This window comes from Stenella coeruleoalba, assembly GCF_951394435.1.
Source record: "Stenella coeruleoalba genome assembly, chromosome: 3".
Lineage (NCBI taxonomy): Eukaryota > Metazoa > Chordata > Mammalia > Artiodactyla > Delphinidae > Stenella > Stenella coeruleoalba.
In genome coordinates, this window is record NC_137148.1 from 120,061,273 (window position 1) to 120,082,717 (window position 21,445).

At 39.8% G+C, this 21,445-nt stretch overlaps 1 protein-coding gene across 8 annotated transcripts in view; it reads right to left on the reverse strand.

Annotated features, from left to right (window-relative positions):
- The window catches only part of NR3C1 (nuclear receptor subfamily 3 group C member 1), an 807,313-nt gene that overhangs the window by 636,834 nt on the left and 149,034 nt on the right, over positions 1-21,445 (reverse strand). For 6 of the 8 annotated variants that reach the window (XM_079916194.1, XM_079916196.1, XM_079916192.1 and 3 more), the window contains 3 exons: positions 17,905-18,072; positions 9,567-9,771; positions 7,565-7,727 (listed from right to left, as the gene is read on the reverse strand). The exons of 1 other annotated variant lie outside the window; for it this stretch is intronic. The gene's annotated coding sequence lies outside the window, so the exon portion shown is untranslated. The remainder of the gene's footprint in view (positions 1-7,564; positions 7,728-9,566; positions 9,772-17,904; positions 18,073-21,445) is intronic. One more of the 8 variants, XM_079916193.1, reaches the window with a different exon arrangement.

Sequence of the window (21,445 nt, forward strand, 5' to 3'; positions counted from 1 at the left end):
CAGATTACTGACTTGAAAAAAATCGGAAGGCGCACACTTCTGCACAGCCTCAAAATGGAACTGAGTAGCCACCCCTGCGTTTGCTCTGGCATTTGCCATGACCCCTTCATGGCTTGTTTTACTCATTTGTGTTACCTTCCTTGCTTACAAAGCCATGAACCCCTTTTCCCTGGCCCAGTTCTCGTTTGGTCACTTAAAGTTGTGAATCTCTGTTCATATCACTTAAGGCTTTTGAATCTTTATCTACTTATCTTTACAGTAGAGATAATACTTTACCACAGTGTTGGGAAAGTTAAATAAGATATTTTATGTAAAGTGCTTAGCTCAAGGCCTGGCACATATGTACTTCATATATATTAACCACTATTATCATGAATGTTGTTTTTATTGAACAAGCCTGTCCAAACCCTTTTATTACTTCTCTTTTTAATATAAATGAGGAAATATGAAAGTGATGGCCATAGATATAAGCCTCCTATTGCTCAACTCTTTTGGGTCACTAGAAGTACTTTGAACAATTAGATTATGTAATTTGCCTAAAGCCATGTATAAACTGGGCAACTGTCTATTTCAATTAATCATCATAGGGAGACAGAGCTGAAAACTAAGGGTTCCATGGAGAAGTGTCATGGTGTGGGGCAGGCCAGAAGTGATGCAGAGGTCCATGGCCCCATCTGTTAGTTAGGTAAGGACACCCACTAATCACCCCTGAGAGTGTAGTACAGTGAAAGAACATCACAGCTGGGAGACATTCAAATCACATCTCTATCACCACTAGGTCACTTTGGTCATAGAAATACTCTGAGTTTTGAGTTTCATTTTATAATTTGTAAGATGGAGATGGTGACAACCTATCTTGTAGAATTATTGTGAATGTTAATTAAAATAATGAGCACTTAAATGCTTAGCATACAGTAGCTCAAAACATAGTAATTATAAATAAGAGCCAAAGTAAATTATAATAGGTCGTCTATTGAAAATAGTTAAAATCTTTATTGAAAAATAATAATCTTCAAGAGTTTAAAATTAAGTGGTGAACTATTGCAAAATGTGATACACACAACCTCAAATTAGTGTCATGTACTTTTTGAGCCCATTATAATTACCATTATTTACTGATCACTACTTCCATTAAAGCCTCATTACTGCCAATGACATTCCTGATAACGCTTCAGGGGGTTTGTTTGTTTGGTTTGTATTTAAAATTTGTCTCTTCCTAGTATGTGTCGTATTATGCCTTCTTTTAATTTGAATTTGGATATAACAATTCTGCTTTAGCACTCTTTTCTACTTCAGTCTAGTCTTAGCTGATTAGAACTGAGAGTTACGAATTCAATGTGTACATTCTATTAAAAATACTCTGGCAGTCTGATGTTTTGAAGTGACCTGGTCACTGCTTGCGAATGAGTGTGTCTTGGTCCTCAAAGTAGCCGCGTGTTTGCTCCATCCAGTCTCTTTTCTCTTGAGCAGTCTTATTTCTAAAGCCTCTCTCTCTTTTTAACTTTTGCTATAATGGAGGCTTAGGATAGCATTTTCTCCACCTGGAATACTACCTGTAGTAACATAATCAGACAGTGACTCTCCAGCATCACATGATGGCAGTGAGAAAGTGAATTAACTCATGCAAGGCTGACATGTATATATTTGTATAATGAAGGTGTCGGGGCCAAACTGCAAGTATGATTCCCCACACAACCAATTATGTCTGTGACGAAAACATCCTCCTCTAGTGATCTATGTCATGAATGAGCTCCCTTTATCCTGGGAAGTTGGGTTGGCTATTTCTCTGCTCCTCAGAGAACAGCTCTGAGAATCCTGCTTGTGAGGCTGGTGACTCACCGGTGTTCTCTTTGTGTACCGAGGCTCAGCTTTTCCTTTCCTGTACTATGCCCCAGTGTGACTAAGAACATTGTTTAAATGAAAACGATGTATTAAGACAAAGACAAAACTGCTTCAACATTGGGGGGAGGGGGGGTCGTGGAAATGGAAGTCTTTAAAAAAGAGAAAAGAAAAACTCAAGAAGGAAAATATAAACCTTGGACACAAAATAATCATACTCTACTATTTCATGAACTGATTTCTTTGTTTTTTCTCCTTAAATGTAAGTCGGTCAAAGCTTAATAAGAAGGGGAAAACATGTAACATGTTCTCCTCTTGCCTTTCTGGGCTCTTGTAATTTTTATTAGGTTCCTAAAAGATTGAAGAGAATATATTTTAACCGCTTGTTAAAGCCAAAGTCCCTCTGACATTTCTTCCCATATCCATAAAGTTTTATGAGTTTCCTTATTTTGAAGCCCCGCAAAATAAGAATACTCGTCTTAAAACAAGACAGAGTTTTTTATTGCTCCTCTGCAGAGCAAGAACTCCCCAAGGACACTGCCCTACAGACCTCAGCCTTCATTCTCCAGTTTCCTGCAAGGCTGCCCATTGGTCAAACTTAGCCCTGGGCTCCTTTCTATCGCCTCTTCTCCCCATCCTTTGTTTATTCATTCCTTCCTACTTCCCCTCTCCCTTGCTCTTGGTGAATTCCCAAACCCTCTCTTCTTCAGGGGTAATAATACTTACAGCTGGACTGGGTATCTTTTGATTTTGCTTGTCTATCCTCTCTGTGCTCTGGTAGCAGAACCTCTTTTGTTCCATTTGGTGATCCATCCATGTGATTTTGGTAAAGCTATCAATCACATGGAAGTGGAAAACTGACCCAATCAGGATACCCACGCTTTGGACCCAATAACAGTTCCAGGAGTGGGCACTGATGGAGCAGGACCAATAGGGACCTGGGGAAAGAGTTTCAAGCTATTTGGAATCACTAGCTATGGAGAGTCACGTGCTTGCTGGGGAAGCAGCTCACCTCTTTCACTGGAAACTCGCTGTGAGAATGGTAAAACCAAAGTTGCTATGACCATATTTACGGTCAGAGTCAAAGTTGCAAGAGGGAAACCTCACTTCATTTGAGTTCTGGACTCAGCCATGTCTGGGGCCAACTGCTCATCTTCAACTTCCATGTTCTGGGAACCAACAAAATATCTTTTAGGGCTTCCCTGGTGGCATCGTGGTTGAGAGTCCGCCTGCCGATGCAGGGGACACGGGTTCGTGCCCCGGTCCGGGAAGATCCCACATGCCGCGGAGCGGCTGGGCCCGTGAGCCATATCTGCTGAGCCTGCGCGTCCGGAGCCTGTGCTCCGCAACGGGAGAGGCCACAACAGTGAGAGGCCCGCGTACCGCAAAAACAAACAAACAACAAAAAAAATATATCTTTTAGTGTAAGCTTGTTTGAGTTTCTGTTACTTACAACCAGAAGAGCCCAGATTCTTTTACTGCTTTAAGAATTTAGCCATCTAGTAAGGAAATGCATCACTACAGAGAAAGGCAGACTGTGAAAAGTGAATGGGAGGGACCTGCAGAAATCACGCAGGGGGCATACAACTCAGAGGATTAATTCCGACTGAGGACGCTGAGGAAAGCTGCAGTGAAGGAAGAGGTAGATTGGAGCTGGCCATTGTAGAGTACGTAGAATTTCCAGTGGTGGCGAGGAGGTGAGAGTGGAAGGAAGTAGTAGTGAGAAAGGGCATCATGCTCAGAAGGGACAGTGTGGGTAAAGGCCTGGCATGTTAGAGGACTGATGAGTGGTTCAATGGGGCAGGACCTAGTGTATGTGGATGTATGTCTGGACAGGTAGTCAGTAGGCTGGAGTCAGATATTGGTGCCCTTTGGAAACCATTCTAAGAAGTAAAGTTATTATTCTATAAGCAGGGAGAAGCTGCTGCTGTTTTCCATAATAGGATTAACATGATCAGATCTATGTTTCAGGAAGAAAACGCTGCCTCCTGCCCTGGGCTCAGTCATAATTTTCTGGAGGATGGCTTCCCTGGCCTCCCCAATTCAATGTATTGCCTCTGTTATCTATTCCTGGCATCCCCTCCCACTCATGCAAAAGGTGCAAAACCTGAGCAATGAATTTCTGAAACAGTTCTGAGACTTAATCAGAGGATAAGGTTAGGGAAGGTGACATACCCTGGTCATCAAGTTTAAGGGCATTGGCACCAGTTGCGTGACTCAGGCACATCACTGGATGTAGGGGGCCCTGTTGATGCCTCACTCAGACTCCCTACCCCAGGTAGGTGCAAGCATTCCCCCGCTAATGTTGATGAGAATGATGTGCATGATATTGGTGATACTGATGATGACTCTTGGCTGCTACAGCTCACAGCTGCCCTTTTACCAGAGAACTGCCTGAACCCAAGCCCTGCCTGCAACCAATGCCTGACTGATGTAGAGTATAAATGTCAAGGCCCCATGCCTTATATCAGTTAAAATTGTGGTATTTATTATTCATGCTCTAGGACTCTCCCAAGATTCCTTGCTTCTATCACTTCCTCAGTAAATCACTTGCACAAGAAAACCCATCTCAGGCTCTGCTTCTAGGGAACCTGACCTAAGACATTTGACCTGATTTGAAAAATGGGGTTGTTGTAAGGCTTAAACGTTAATGTAAGTAACAAATAAGTAAAAATCTGCTGACATAACTAAGTAAAATTGAATACATGTTAATATAAGTGAAACACAATAGTGCCTGCCATATAGCAGGTATTAAGTATTTGGTTTTATTAATGTTATAATATTACTTCTCTAAATATCTCATGAATCTCTTTGCTCCTCTTTGATCCCACCACTATTGCTCTAAGCTAAACTTTCGTTACTTGTTATTTTGATTAAATAGAGCTCTTACCAGATTTCTCCTCCCTCCCTCCCTCCCTCTTTTCTTCTCTTCTACAAATATCTGAGTGTTTATTATATACCAGGCACTGTTCTAGGGATACATTTGGACAAGTTACTGAACTGAGCCTCAGTTTACTCATTTGTGAAACAGGGATACCGTAAATCTACTATACAGGGTAGCGGTGGAATTGAATGAGAAAATGTTCATAAAGCACTCAGCTCATGCCTAGTTAGCACTCTATAACCTTTCTCTTTTTGCTTCTTTCCTGCTTATCATTTTCTGGCATGTAGACAGCAGAGACACCCAAAGGGGTATTATTTACTGCTTGTGGACTCTATTGGACAGATATGTTATTCCTCTATTTAAAGGACCAGTAATAGAACTTCTCTAATAATGATAACCTTGCTTTTCCCAATTAAAGCACTGTGATCCCTGCATATATTATTGTAAGGTGCGCGCTGCAATACATGTCTTGTCAAACCACGAATTGATGTTAAGTGCCATGCTGTGAATTTCCATCAAGGAGTCATCTTGAGCAGGTTAGTGGTCTCCTGCATGTCAAAAGTCCACACCTGGCCCTCTGCAGGCACCGCTCACAGTAATGAGAACATGGCTATGATGAAAGCCTGCATGCTGAAAGCAAGCCCAGATAGCAGGGATGAACTTGAGGGTAAAGCAGAATTTGAACCCTGTTATGTAAATGGTGCTTTCAGTTCCCTTGATCTTTGTGAAAAAATGTTTTTTTCATTCTGCCTCTTTCAGTGCAAGTTCAGGGTTTCACAGTCTCCTGGGCTCCTTTTGAGGTCTGCCATAACTTAAGTGAATAAAACAGAAAAGGAGCGAAATTTCTCCTGGATTTCAGCAGAAAGCAGACAGAAATTAGCACAGCACTGGGTGAATTTGACATGTTGAGGTTGCGGATCGTATCTTACCCATGGTGAGAGCAGTGTGTGTGTGTGTGTGTGTGTGTGTGTGTGTGTGTGTGAACTCACACTGAATCACTTTCATTTTATTTTTGCATTTTTCCCCCTCCACATTTAGTTCATTTTAGTACTCTTCACTTTGGAAAATGACCATATAGGAGTTATGCCCTATTACATATGTCCTATGACACTTTTTTAAATGTCAAATACAAGATAGTCAATGAAGTCTAAAATGCACTGGTTTTTTTTTTCTTTTTTAGCCATGACTTTTCACACTGATATGTTAAGACAGCATGTATTTCTTTTGATTTATACAATCCCAAGTAAATGCTGTCTATCATCACAGTTATTATAGTGTTTAAATAGTTGGGACATAAATATGTTTTAACCTGAATTTCTTTCTTTTTTTTTTTTTTTTTTTAACATCTTTATTGGAGTATAATTGCTTTACAATGGTATGTTAGTTTCAGCTTCACAACAAAATGAATCAGTTATATATATACATATATTCCCATATCTCTTCCCGCTTGCGTCTCCCTCCCTCCCACCCTCCCTATCCCACCCCTCCAGGCGGTCACAAAGCACCGAGCTGATCTCCCTGTGCTATGCGGCTGCTTCCCACTAGCTATCTACCTTACGTTTGGTAGTGTATATATGTCCATGCCTCTTTATCGCTTTGTCACCGTTTACACTTCCCCCTCCCCATAGCCTCAAGTCCATTCTCTAGTAAGTCTGTGTCTTTATTCCTGTTTCACCCCTAGGTTTTTCATGACATTTTTTTTTTAAATTCCATATATATGTGTTAGCATACGGTATTTGTCTCTCTCTTTCTGACTTACTTCACTCTGTATGACAGACTCTAGGTCTATCCACCTCATTACAAATAGCTACCATATGACCCAGCAATCCCACTACTGGGCATATACCCTGAGAAAACCATAATTCAAAAAGAGTCATGTACCAAAATGTTCATTGCAGCTCTATTTACAATAGCCCAGAGATGGAAACAACCTAAGTGTCCATCATCGGATGAATGGATAAAGAAGATGTGGCACATATATACAATGGAATATTACTCAGCCATAAAAAGAGACGAAATTGAGCTATTTGTAATGAGGTGGATAGACCTAGAGTCTGAATTTCTTTCTTAATATTAGAGCTTCTAGCAGTTTTTGATTCTTTCATGTAATTAGGTGGCTTAGTTGAGGACAAGATGCCACTAACTGAACTATAAAATAAATATGAATACAAGATGGAATGGTTAGAAATTAATAAGGAATTGTCTTGAAATTGTAATAAGTTTTGAAATTTATATTTAATTACTTACAGTATTTGGTCTAAGAACCTACATCTGAGGAAAGTTGAAAGAAACATCCTAATACTCATTACAATCATGTTTTTATATATTGTCCCTTTCCTCCCAAGCACTACATGTGCTTCAGAGACATTGTAGCTGAATCAATAGGAGGAAAGGAGTGGGTCTGTTTAATGCCTGACTTGAAAGGGAAAAGGGTTAACAGGTTAGTAATGGGAACACAAAAACATAAATAGCACAGGGCCAAGAGGGTCAATTTCTATTATAGCCTTTACAGAAAAACAACTGTCTGTGTATTTTATTACATATTCATTAAACATTTTATATATTCATTAAACACACTGTAGCATCTGATATGTGCAAATCTCTGAGCTAGGTGCAACGGAGTTAAAAAATCAGAATCTTTCATGGTCCTTGGTCTTGGGGAGATGAGGGTCTCGTGGTGCTCACACACATCAGACCACAGCCAAGGGCGTGTATGGGCTCTGTGAGAAAAGCTCTGAGGGTGTCTGAATGTGAAATTACCAGCTTCCAGGCTCCACCTGTAACTGCTGCATCACAATGCAAACTTAGCCCAGTAACCAAGTCCATGTAAGAGAGTCCTACCTGCTGAGTCTTGATCTGGGAGAGCAGACAGAGGCTCCTCTCAGTATGCATTGTTCATCCTTCCATCCCTTCACTAATTCACATGTCCACTTAGCAAATTCTTGTTGGGCATGTTGAGAAGTAGTGCATTGGGTGTTGAACCAAATGGGAGTTGTGTGAGGAGCTGAAAACAGAGCAGTGAGCCAGAAAGAGTCATGACACTTACATTCTCATGGGGGAAATGGACACTTAGCAACTATCACACAACTCATAAGCTGTATCTGTGATAAGGAAGAACAAATCTGACTCCATATTAGATCTGTTCCTTTTACTTGAACCTTCTGTGCTTTGTTGCCTGTGCTTAGTCCTGCTGGCTCTGCACTTTTGTAAAAGAATGTTGCCTACAGCCTGAAATATACAGGATAGCCTATTCACAGGGCTCTGACCTTTAAGAGTCCATCCGTATAGAGAGAAAAAGTTGCAGAACAGAGAATAACACTTGTCTTGTTGGAGGTTTACAGGAACATGGTGACCTGACCTACCTGGACAGCTACAAGAACAAAGAATTCCAAAGCCAAGAAATTTGCAACAACTAACCATGACCCTACCTCACCTTGCCTTTAAAAATGCTTTGCTAAACCCTTCCGGGGGTTGGGGGCTTTTTGGCCATGAGCCACCTGTCTCCTTGCATGGCCCTGCAATAAACCTGTCTCTGCTCTAGACCCTGACATTTCGGTCTGTTGGTGCATCGGGCACACGAACTTGCATTCAGTAACGGTACCTGTGATAAGAGCTTCAAAGAAGAAGTACAGATTACAAAGGGGATGGGGGGAGGACACTGAATCTGGTCTGAGAGAATCATGAAAACTTTAAAAGGAAGTACAAATGGCCAAATTGAGGCCTGTAGGAGCTAGCCAGAGAAGAAAAAAGTTGAGGTTCAGGGAAGCGGAGGGGATGGACTGTTGAATGCCCTGATGGGGTTTGAGGACCGAAAATATGGGCAGTATGCCTGTGCCATGTGGTTGAGTGGAGACTAGGGGGGAAGGCCTCAGATGAGGGTCTGGAGGGCCACTTGTGGGAGTTTGAACTTGATCCTTAGCATAATAAGAGGCCCCTGAGGGGTTTTAAGTCAGGAAATGATTGGATACTATTTGCATTCTAAATGCTCCCATGGGCCGCAGTGTGGAGAATGGATAGAAGGGGTCTGGATCAGGGAGGTGATGGAGATGCAGAGAAGAGGCCTTAGGACACAGACCTGGCAGAGGTTTAGAAAGTAGGATTGCTGGCAGCAGTAAGCACTGCTTTCCCCTCCCTTCTCCCACTGTTAGGACAGAGTTCCTATGCTGCTCTCAGGAACCACTGGCTCTAAGAGGGAGGCAGGGGAGAAGGCCGTTGTGCTTGGGTTCACCCAGCAAAGAAGGTACCCAAACCCCTGGACCAGTTTTGGGGATGCAGAAGCTGGTGTTATTATTACTTATATGTCCATGTAGTGTGTGACCCAGCCATTAAACCGACTTCCTCCCAGATACTCCAAACCAAGAGGCAGGAATAAGTTCACGCATTACACAGTGTGGTTACAATCCATGGTGTAGGGATGGACGCATTTTGATGGCGGTTTGCTATAGACCACAGAATTGATAAATCCCACAAAATTTGAGAATGGAATATAAACCCAGCATATTTTACATACCCAGACTGGTCTGTCAAAAGCAGAGGCAGAGGGGAAATGATAGTCTAAGAAGGGAAGCAGAGCCTCTGCGAGTGGGCCCAAGGGGAAGAATGGAATGGGGAAGGGTTATGAGTCCCCGGGGCTGAGAAAATTGGAATCCACAAACAAACAAACAATCAGACCCTGGACAGAGGAGACCCACAACCTCAGACCTGGCTCTGTCTGCCCCAGGCATTATGCTATCTTGTAGTTCAAAGATGAAGACTCAAACCAGAGAAGTTATGACCTGCTCAGGATTAGATGACCTCCTCTGACTTATTTCTTTTCCCCACATCAATGCTCACTGTCTCAGACCTCTGTCAGGGTGTCTGGCTGGAATCCTGCATCCCTGGCCTCAGCTAGAAGGTCAGCTGGATTTTGGCTAATCTTGTCGGGATCAGTGGAACTTGGCTCCAGCCATGAGTTGAGTTCACATCTCTCATTCCTCCGTGACTGGTGGGCTGCCCAAAACGTCATCTTCACAAGGTGGTAGCAGAAGCCCAAGAGAGCAGACCCAGCACTGAAATGGGTAAAGCCTCTGTACACATCACAACTACTAACATTTCATTGGCCAAATAAAGTCATACAGCCAAGCTGACATCAAGGGGGTGGAAAATATACTCCAGCTGTAATCTCAGGAACTACACATGGTATAGTGTAGGGAGTGATGAAGTACTGGGAAGAAGAATACAGTCTACAACAGTGCCTCACAAAAAGATTACATGGAAAAAACACATGCACAGGATATAAAATTGATTGTACAACTTGATCATAACTATGTAAAAATATTTTTTGCAAGTCAACAAAGAATAGAAATAAATAAGCAAAAATAAAAAAAGTCATGACTGGGAAAAAAAAAAAGCAGAGGCAGAAAAGATGAGTTTCTACTTCAGGTACCAGACAAAATAAAATATTGTGTGGTCTTTTTCAGTCTAGGACTTCAGGGCTGCTGAGACAAAGTTTATTGTTTAAGTTCAGTTCCAAACTTGGTTTTGAAGTGAAATCACCATTTGCATGATCAAATTCACCAATCTGAGTAGCTGTTTTGGTGCTATATTGACACAAGTTCTCTAACATTTCAAGACTCATGGGGTTTTCTTTGTTTAAAGACAAGATTCAAAATGGTACAGGGTAGAAGGGGAAAATCCGGGTAAATGATTAACTGACTGGTTTGGTGACCTTGAAATGTGCCCTTGGATCATGGAATTGCATCCCATATTCTGTAACTAAGGAGATTTTGGAAGGTTTGGAGTCTGTGGCATAATAAAAATAATAGCTACCATGGACTGAAGACAGACACTGTGCTATGTGCTTTATAAGATCCAACTTATTTAATCTTTATATAAAATTTATAACATATATGCTTTTATTACACTAATTTTACCAAGACAAAATGAGAACTAGGAAGAATAATTGATTTGCCTAAGATCACAGCTAATAATTGGCAGGGTCAGGATTTGGCCTCAGGTCTAGGTCCAGGGTCTGCATCTAAATCACTACCTTTGCCCTGTACATCTGTGAAAGGCAAAACAAAAATCCCACAAATCGTTCCTTAGTATTACTGCCAGAAGTTTTTCTCATTAGTAAAGTGGGGCCAGTTACAGGCAGCAGCTCATATTATTATTTAATTTTTTCCCTTTTGTTATACCAGTGGATTTCTTAATGATTTTTTAATTTTAAAAATTTTATCTTTTTTAGTTTGTACACTCATCTTAGGTTAAATAAAAGGTATTTAAACGCACTTGGCTTAGTTAAGGACTAACATGTTCTCTCATAACCATTATGATACAAACAGAAGCTACTTGGAGATAGCCTTAACGAAACCCAGAGCCTTTGAGAGCCATTAACATGCATCATGTTAGTAGAAGAAATGGGGAGAATTAAAAATTCTGGAGAAATATGTCAATTTAGATGATGCTCTAAAAAGCTCAATTTTCCATTGAAAATTTTAATAAATTATTATTTTACCACAAATGTTTCTATTATGCCTGAAAAAAAAAGTGACAGGAATAAAAGGAAGAGGAAGCTGATTGACAGGTTCCCTGGAAACAAGTAGAAGGTGTATGTAGGGAGGGAGGGCGACGTGCTGAGGAGAGAGAGGTTGACATATTGGAAAAGGCATAGACTGGGACCTAGGTCCCAGATCAAATCTTAGCTCAGCCACTTAAGAACCTTGATCTTGGGCAAGTTTCTTACACTCTTCAAGCTTTAATCTTCTATAAAATAGAAGATTATAAATCTTCTATAAAATCTTGTATAAAATGGGAAAACGATACCTATTTCATAGGACACATGTGAAGGCTTTATGAGATAGCAGTAACATTATTGCTATTTGGTGATATTTTATTATGCACCAGTTATTACTTATATCAATCATAAAATAAAATGAAAACTGTAAAGTATCATTATCCCCATTCTATAGATGAGTGAAATGAGGCTTAAAGAGGCTACATTATTTGTTTAAGGTCACAGAGCTATTGAAGAAGGGACCTGTGGTTCACCTGTGTCTGTTGTGACTGCCAAGGCCAGGCTCCTCAATACTGTGTGATAAATTGCTTCAGTGTCACAGTCTGAGCTACCATTTAACAAACATTTTGTATGAGCCTGAGCTGAATGCTCTATGCACATTATTTCCATTAATGACAACTTGACAAGATAGGCTTTCTCATCCCCACTTCACAGATTAGTCAATTTTGAGGCTAGGAAACTTCAGTCATTTGCCCAAGGTCACAGTGGTAGGTGGTGAACCTGAGCCTGAATCCAGACTTGTCTGATTTTAAAACTATGCCATTCTGTCTTCCATGACATGTCATTTAGAGCTAGGTAACTGTGGCCATATTGTAGGTGGTACTGGCGGTTTTTATTGAAATTCTTTTGTTATCTCATCAACTTCCAGCTCTACAGAATAGCTTGACACTAGTTGCAGTAGAACTGAGAAGGTGAGAAGATTCCTCTGGCTCTTCGAGGCCAAAATATCTCAGTTCTATCCTTCATTCTTTAGACCCAAAGAGTTTCTTTCTGTATCCTTTAAAGGTAGCCCAGCGTTAGGATCAGAATATCTGATTATAAAGAAGCATAAAATGCTGAAAAATCTGGTCAACATTTAGCATTCACAAAGTGTGGAATGAGTGTCAGTTTATACATTTTATGATTCTAGGCCCTTGTGGTGGAACCCAAAGGGAAGGCCTGATCCTTGCCTTGAAGAAACTTACATGCAGTATATTTATCGTCTGCTTGGGCATTCTCCACAAGATCACCTACAGTGGTACAGGAAAACATTGTTTTCAATAGGATTGATGTGCTAAAGGCCAGGGAGTGACTGCTGTAGAGGTATTTTGATACTTTATGTTATAGCATAAAGATGATCTTCTGTTCTGCTGGCTCATTGTATGGGCCTTCATAGGCACCAGGGGGTTAGGAAAGAAAAGCTCCACAGTGTGTCATACGCTAAGGGCCACTGTCCTTACCAGGTCACTGTGAAGTGGAAGATGTGTTGGATTGAGAGAGTGGAGGAGTGGGTCTTAGTCCCAGCCTGTCTCTAACCAGCTATGGGAACCTGGACAAATCACTTCCCCTCCTTGGGCTTTCGTTTTGCAGACAGCAAAATGAACTGATGACCCATTTGACTTCTCAGGTCACTTCGGAACTAATAAGGAATGTGAACTTGCTCCTTTCTTTTGTGAAGAGGCTCTTCCTGCCATTCATGTGAGGCTGGATCCCTGCAGAGAGCTGATAGTGAACATGTTCACATAACCTGAATCTCCTAGCTCTTCCCTCCTACCCAAGCATACCCTCAGTTATTGTCTGCACCAACGTCAATGTGAGTAGGACTCTGCCTGATGTACTTAGTCACATGGGCAGCCTGCTTCAAAAGCAAACTATATTTGTCTAAATTAAAGTTTATCGGAAATTATGTTCATCCTCTTTTTCACATAAGGGTCGTTGCTCATTTGTGACAAGCAGCAATTGCAAACAGAAGTGAATTTAAAAAGAGAATCGAAGTAGGAATAAGAAAAGCAAAGTAACAGAAGCTCTTCTGTATTATCTCTCAAATGAAACTGATATCTTAGAGATGAGGTAATACAAGCTAATTTAAAATATTACTCAGAAAGAACAGGGAGTGTATAGCAAATCAAAAGCAAAATGAGAAGTTCTTTGGCATTCATAATAATCAAGCTTTGAGTAGGGGAAACAAAAGCCATTCAACAATTTGAAAAGAAGTGTTAAAAAACAGTTTCTTATCGCTGAAACATCTTTTTTATAACTCGAAATAATTATAAATACTTTGTATTTTTGACAAATGATTTCCTAAAATCATTTTGATTATCGGTGCCTAACAGGTGGAGGTTCACTGCTGGTCAGGCTCTTTGTCCTGTCATCAGACCCAGGACTCCTTCCATGCAGTATTCCCCATGCTTAATTATTTCTCAAGAACTAATCTACAAAGAGGTCAGACTCCCAACACAAAGGCTCATTTTATTCCCCATTCCCTAGTACTTGTGTCTGGGTTTTGAAATTATGTCATTTCGGCATAGATAGTGTCTATAAGCACTATATGAGTGGAGTTTGATTTGACCAGCCCACTTAATTGAGAGCATCTTAATAGCTGCTGATGACCACAGGCTTTGATAGATTCAATAATGGATGGATTGATTATACCATGTTAGAGTTTGTGCAAATTGCCCTAGATAAGAATATACCACCAATTCAAGCAGCTGAGAGATGTTCTGCAGATCCTGGTGGGTGACTTGGTTCTGATTCTGCCAGTATTGTAAATGATTTGTAGAGAAGAATCGACATCTGTTTAAAAAGCCTACAGACACTGTATTGTTAAGATGTCATCTATACTACTGAAGTCAGAGAATAAAATAAAACATGATTTGGAGAGATTGAGAGTACTATTGAAACTAAATAAGACTCACCATAGAAAGAAAATTAAAGCTCATAAGCTTGTGGATAAGAATCACAAACATAAATATTATTGTTTGGAAAAGCTAAGATTCACTAGTATAAATACTACTTTTTAGGAAATATGAGAAGGACTGAATTAAACAAAGATGTTTGATGTACCAGGATAGGAAATAGAGAGATAGAGTCTTTTGGTGAGACCAATAGAAGAGAATTGGGCTTCCCTGGTGGCGCAGTGGTTAAGAATCCGCCTGCCAATGCAGGGGACATGGGTTCGAGCCCTGGTCCAGGAAGATCCCACATGCTGCGTAGCAACTAAGCCCATGTGCCACAACTACTGAGCCTGCGCTCTAGAGCCCACGAGTCACAACTGCTGAACCCACATGCCACAACTACTAAAGCCCACGTGCCTAGAGCCCATGCTCTGCAACAAGAGAAGCCACCGCAATGAGAAGCCCGCGCACCTCAATGAAGAGTAGCTCCCACTTGCTGCAACTAGAGAAAGCCCACACGTAGCAACGAAGACCCAACACAGCCAAAAATAAAAAAATAAAAAAGAGAGAGAGAGAATCATATTACCGTAGCAAAGACCCTTTTCACACTTGTCTACCTTTAATTGCTAGTTACAATCAAATAAGGCATTTGCAAATAAATGCCTTTACACTGGAATTCTCTGTCCTCTTTGAAGATTACTCTTTGAGACATAATTAAGCATGGGAAATACCACATGGAAAGACTTCTAGGTCCAATACTCTGTGTGTGTCAGTATGAAGTCTAAGAGAGTGAGTTCTACAGGTTGAGAGAGTATGTTAACATAGCATTTCCTAAAACCTAGATTCAAAGTGGCCATGCCACGTGGCTTGTGGGAACTTAGTTCCCTGACCAGGGATCGAACCTGCACCCTTGGCAGTGAAAGTGCTGAGTCCTAACCACTGGACTGCCGGGGAATTCCCAATAAAATTTTTTTGACCTGATCAACTTAGTTCAGTACAACCATGTGATAGTCAACAGAGAGTAGGTAGACAAAACTTACCCTGAATCATGTACCAATGCAGGGATATCATTTCAGATTAAAACATGAATCATTTAGACTGAAAACCTCACTTTACTGTGGCCAGAGACTCACTTGAATGCAAATATTTTCCTAGGAATTTTGTAAGGTGGATTTAATTTTTTCTTTAAGAAACTAACTTCTAAGTCATATGTGGTTCATTATTTATTCCCCAAGCATTTGTTTTAATCATGCACATACTCTATGGTCACATCCACCATGAGAAGTTAATAGAAGAACTAAAACCATTGAGACCACATGAGAAGGAGTGGAGTACCCAGAGCCTTTCATAAATATTTATTGAGCATTCAACTGTGAGGCCTGCTTTCAATGATAATAGTGATGTGAAGATAAGTACCTCAGTACTCTGCATTAGTCAAATCACATCTGGAGAAATGTGTACAGTGTTATGTTTCTTGCTTTATGTGTCTGACCTGGGGGGTAAGAGATAAATGTTACCTGGGGGAAATGAAAGCAATCAGTGATAGTGAGCCTGAAAAAGAAGAGGTGTGGTGAAAATAAGGTAGTAACCTCAAACCCCATGAGGTCAGGGACCATCTCTGTTTTATTCTCCTATGCATCCTAGCGTAAAATAAATATTCAGCAATTATCTGTGGATTGGGGTTTTGCGGGGAAATCAAGTTAGAAAGGGGTTATCTATATTTAATACAGCTCAGAGAAGCAGAGGTAGGGGTAAAGACAGAATTATTTAGCTACAAATTCTGTCTTAATATAAGGAAGAACTTTTCAACACTGGTTCATAAGAGTAGAGGCAGCTTATAAAGTTTATTAAAAGTAGAAATAAAAGTTCAAATAAATCCTGGTTAGTTATTATAATTTCGTTTTGGATGGAAGATTTAACTAAATAAGTGCCAATATTCTATAATAGTCTAATTTAGCTACCTGACAAGTTTTACGTCAATTACCTTGACGGTTTATGAGAAAACATATCTGCACCTTTCTTTCAAATTTTCTTTTCAATATATCTATGAAAATCAAGCCTGAGCACACACACAGAGAATCATGACTAAGACACTTGATTTGTATTTCAGCTGGTTCTCATTCTTAAGGGTGAAAATATGTCTTTGACAAATTCACAACAGAAATCCAGCCTCTATACCTAGCCATAAATACATGGGGTTAGGATGCTTATGCCACGTGGGTAGAAATACCTCTCAAAATTTAGCTAGTGCAGGGAGCTGACTCCCCTCCAAATGTGATTCACTTTTCAATTTTAACCCTCATTCTGATTTTCCACTGCTATCCTGTGTAGACTGACATTCAGAAGGCAAGCCAGGCCACGATGCCTTTTCTGCAATGCCAAGCCAACAGCCGAGTACCTTATGCTGCTCTCAGCCACTTCTGGAGAAGTAAAAAAGGTCCAGGGGTGCCACAAGTCAACAAACAAAGGTGCAATTGCCAGCTGGACCTTGAAGAGTGGTGGGTGCAAAACAAGGAAGGAATTTGGTGAAGTGACCAAATTCTACAGTCCTAAATCTGATTGGTTAAGATTATACAGAATCCACCTTATTTTCATGACAGAAAGAAAGAGAAACCAGACCAGTTAATAAACACAGTTTCAATACACAGCAATCGAACACCTGCATGTTAAGTTATAAAGGCTAAGAAAATCTTTCTTAGAATTATTTTATGATTGTTTTATATCATTAAAAAATTAAACTAATGACCTAATTTTTTTTCCATTATGTTTACCTTAATAACTTTAAACACCAGTTCTTAGTTATATGCTTGGTTATTTTTCTGTTTGAACTTAACATACAGGAATACATACTGGTTCAACCCATATCAATTATTGATATATAAGTAAAAACTCTCTGACTCTAGCCTAAAATATTTTAAGTGGTCCACATTTGAAGGAAACCTCTGACCCCACAAAGTGAGAATAATAACAATGACAACAACCACCACTGCAAACATATGAGCAATTATTATGAGTTAATGTGTTTTACTTACCTCAGCAGGGTTGGTTTTATTCTTATGCCTACTCTTAAAATAAGAGAATGAAGACATTGGGAAGTTAAGCAATTGACATAGGTCCCACAGCTACTAAGTGGTAGAGATGGGCTTTGAACCAACATCATCTGACTCTAGACTCCTTGCTCTTATCCTGTACCATCTCCCACCTGTCTATACTCATGAGAATGAAAGCACCAAGAAGATGATTTAGCATAGCCCTTGAATTACCGAAACAAGGACCAGACTAAGCCCCAGAGAAAGAATCAGATCACAAACACCCAATGACTACCAATAACAGATCACTTTCAACCTCCTCTAGGAGGAGGCTACTAAGGCCTGGCTACATGATGTCAAGTATTTAGATGTGTGGGTGCAATGATGGGTGCCTCTTTCCTGCTGCCTCTGACTCTCTGCTCACTAAGACTGGAAATCATCCACACAGCTTACTATCTATAATGATTAACCTGACTTTACTATTCCACTGTCTTCATCAACATAGTTTTACTATTCCACAAGACTCTTTCCCAGAAGAAAAAGTTGCAACACACTTTGTTGTTCACACCAAGAATTGAAAGACTGATCCATTTTTGAATGGAAAGCATCAAACAACAATTTACATCCCAAAGACTCTTTGAAATCCTTGTCTCAAATTTTTCACCCTGCTGTTTCTTCCAAAGCGTGATACTCACCCAACCCTCCCTGTTCCGGAACACCTACCTTCACCCAGACTTGAAAATCTCAGTAAATATCTCATCTTGGTCCATCTCCCTCTGAGATGCTATTAAAGTTCTGTTGAGGGGTGTTTTCTCTCATTGCACCAAGCAATAAACTCCACTTTGTCAACAAGTTGTGTTTTGTGTATTCAGTGGGGCCAGCATTCAGCACCTTCAAGGAGAAGTTGGTCACTCATTCCAGGAAAATTTCTTTGACACCCCTTCCCCACTCCAAAAGAAACCAGAAGCACTTAGGACTTGTTCAGCTGCTGCATATTCACAACATTTTGACACTGTTAGAATATTCACCATTTATCTTGTCATTGCCTAAGTTCAAGCAAAATTTAATACATAAATATCAGAGGATTCATGATGTGTCAACTCATTTTAATGTTAACTGTTTGCTTTTTGTTTAAAATTTCCAGGAGACTTCATTAAAAATCATGCTTTGTTTGCTTAAATGAATTATTGTGGGTAGAAATAGCATATTTGGTGGGGAAAAAAGGGAGAAAAAATTAACATTCTTACCCAGATGTCATCAAGAAAGTTTGATATACAAGGTAAACTGGTATGTTACAGAAAGGTTAACTTCTCAAAAATAATTCACTTTTTTGTTGTTACTTTTTTCATATGCATGATGCGACAAAGAATATTTGCAATGTGTATGCATAGTTTTAGAAATAATAATACAAGAAGCACCCATGTATTCACTACCCTGGTTAAAATACAGAATGTTACCAGAACAACAAATGGCCCTATTTTATGTTTTTTCAATTATCAAGGTTTCTAGATATATTTTTTAAAAGCATGTTTCTTAAACTTATTGTGTAATGACTATGTCAACTTTTTATTCTAGTGGTATCCCTACAGTCTGACTTAGGGTAACATGTTATCTGCTCTGAAAGGAGGTTGACAATAAATCTTCCAGATAAAAAAATCCTAGTAAAAACTAGGAAGAGTCTTGGCAGTTTACTCAATATAGATTTCTCCTTCTTTTCTTCCTTCGCCCACAATGAAATTGTTCTTGAATGCTTCCTAGCTCCCATGACAATTTGGACCAGTGCCCCCATGCCATTCAGAGCCCTATCTCCTCACTATCATTTACAGACTGGGGGGGAGGGAGGGGTGCTGTGTGTTTGTCCCCAGCACCCCATAGTGCCTTGTACCAAGTACGTGCTCAGCACATGTTAATTAAATGTAGGGCTGGCATTCTCAGCAGACAGTAAACCTTGGAGAAATCTTTATTGTTCTTTAACATTCTCTTTCACATCTTCCCTCTCCCCTTAGCTCTTCCTACCCTCTCACTGCCTGTGTCTTACGTATCTTCCCCTGGCATGCACCACAGGCTCTCCTTTCCCCTACTGATGGAGTGCAGAATAACAGATGGATAGCCCTGATATATTATGGCTTCTCTTCATTTTACTCTTCTTTTTTGATCATTTATTTTCTGTCAGGAATTTTCATTAGATTTTTTTAGTTTAAAAAGAAATCATATTATTTGTAAGAAATGAAATGGTTTAAACATATATAAATATCCCTCCTCCAATCATACCTTCTGAATAACCAATGTTAATAGCTTAGGATATTCCAGTCTTTTATCAATGTCCTCAAAACTACATACACATCTCTCTCCCTCTCCCTCTCTCTCTCTCTCTCTCTCTCTCCATAGACACAGAAGAATTTCCCCCAACTTCCCATGCTGCCCTTAGAAGGAACTGTATTATACACATGATTCTGAAGAGTTATTTTTTCACTTAACGATAAATCATGAATTGTGGATATGAGTCGAACTTGATTTCTTTAATGGCTACTATTAATAGTCTATAGTATAGATGTGCTATAATATATTCAACTATTTTTAAGTGGACATTTGGTTTTCAGTTCTTTGCCATTTCAAATAATGCTGCAATAAATATTCTTGTGTGTGTGCACACTTGCACATGCATGCACATGTATCTGTAAATTTCCTATCATTTGCTCCATAAACTTCCAGAGATAACAGAAATAAGAAATTGTTGGGACTCCTTTTCATTGAAGTTCTTTATTCAGGACAAAATAAGATCCCTAATATGGAGATAAGGCATTTCAACTAATTTCTACGAGAACATGAAATTTTGCTATAATATAAGCTGAAATGAGACTTTAAAGTTTCTAATTTCACCTTGTGGTACTGGGCACACCATCAAAGAAAAGTAATCAAAATGAAAACAAAAGCTTTCTTTTCAAGGAAAATATAAATAGAGACACAGAATGAGTTGGATGGCAACTGTTCCTTGTTGAAAAATATTGTTTTACTACAAAATAAATGAAACATTTAATGTTCCAGTTCCATTGGGAATGATGTATGTTTTAAGGCACAATTCCTCTTGCTAATCACAAACTCAGACGCCTTGGATCTTCGTGACACAGGAGGAGAGATTTCAAACATCCAGCTGCCTAGCAGAAAGTCTATAACTGGAGTGGAAAGAGGGCAGATAATGTATAGCTCTTACTCCATAAAAGGAAAGCCCACAGGGAATGCAGAAATTGTTTGTCCTATATTCAAAATGTTTGTGTGACAGAAAGGATTCTTAAAACTTGTTTGGGAACTAAAATTTGAAGCATAATGTATGCTTATGAAAAATACTCATAATGGGAACATTTCCTTTTAGACTATTATAGAATTACACCATTCTGTACCCCCCATCTTATTTACTCACCATATAAAAATGACAACCTGCATATTTTAACAATTCGTTCCTTCAATTTTCAAAGATGAAACCTTCTTATAACCCCCATGCTACGGTATATAGCATATATGCAAATATAGTTTCTTCCTACCCTCCGCCTTACCCTGACTTCAGTGAGGAAATAAGGGAATATAAAGCAGTGAGTGCTGTAATGGGGGAAGTCCAGGGGCCCTGAAAAGAGCTATCTGGCCTTGACTTGGGGACAGGGAAGACCTTGTGGGTCAGAGACGTCTAAGTGAGGGACAAGTTATAGTCAGATGAAAATTGTTCCAGGCAGAGGATACAGCCTCAAAAATCAAGGAGTAATAAAGAACACAAAGTCATTAAGGCATTAGAAGATGCTTAAATGATGGAGCATGGTAAATGAGGGGTGACGAGGATGAGAGAGATCAGGCGAGGAAGAAAGGAAAGGGTGGGATTGTTGCTTCTGTAAGACCATGCCAGATGCAGTAAGAGTTGGGCAAGAACAGGAACCTGGAGAAAATGAGGAGGCTGTTGCCAATTTTTCAGGTGAGATGATAATGACCTGCACTAGGGAAATGGTAGTGGAGATGGGGAATAAGAGATGGAATCAATTTTCCAAGCTTAAGCTGGGAGTCTCATTTATTTGGAAGTAGATCATCTGATAGTCCTGGACTTGGTTTGATGACAATGTCTTTTCTGAAAAAAGTAGAGGAAGCAAGAAGGGACACTGATTTTGGGATTTAATTTTAACCAACATGGAAGAAACATTTGATGCTATGCTGGCTACTCCTATGCAAAAGTCTAGTGGTTTAGCTGACTAACCAGCCAGCCAAAAAAGCTAGCTGAGACTTA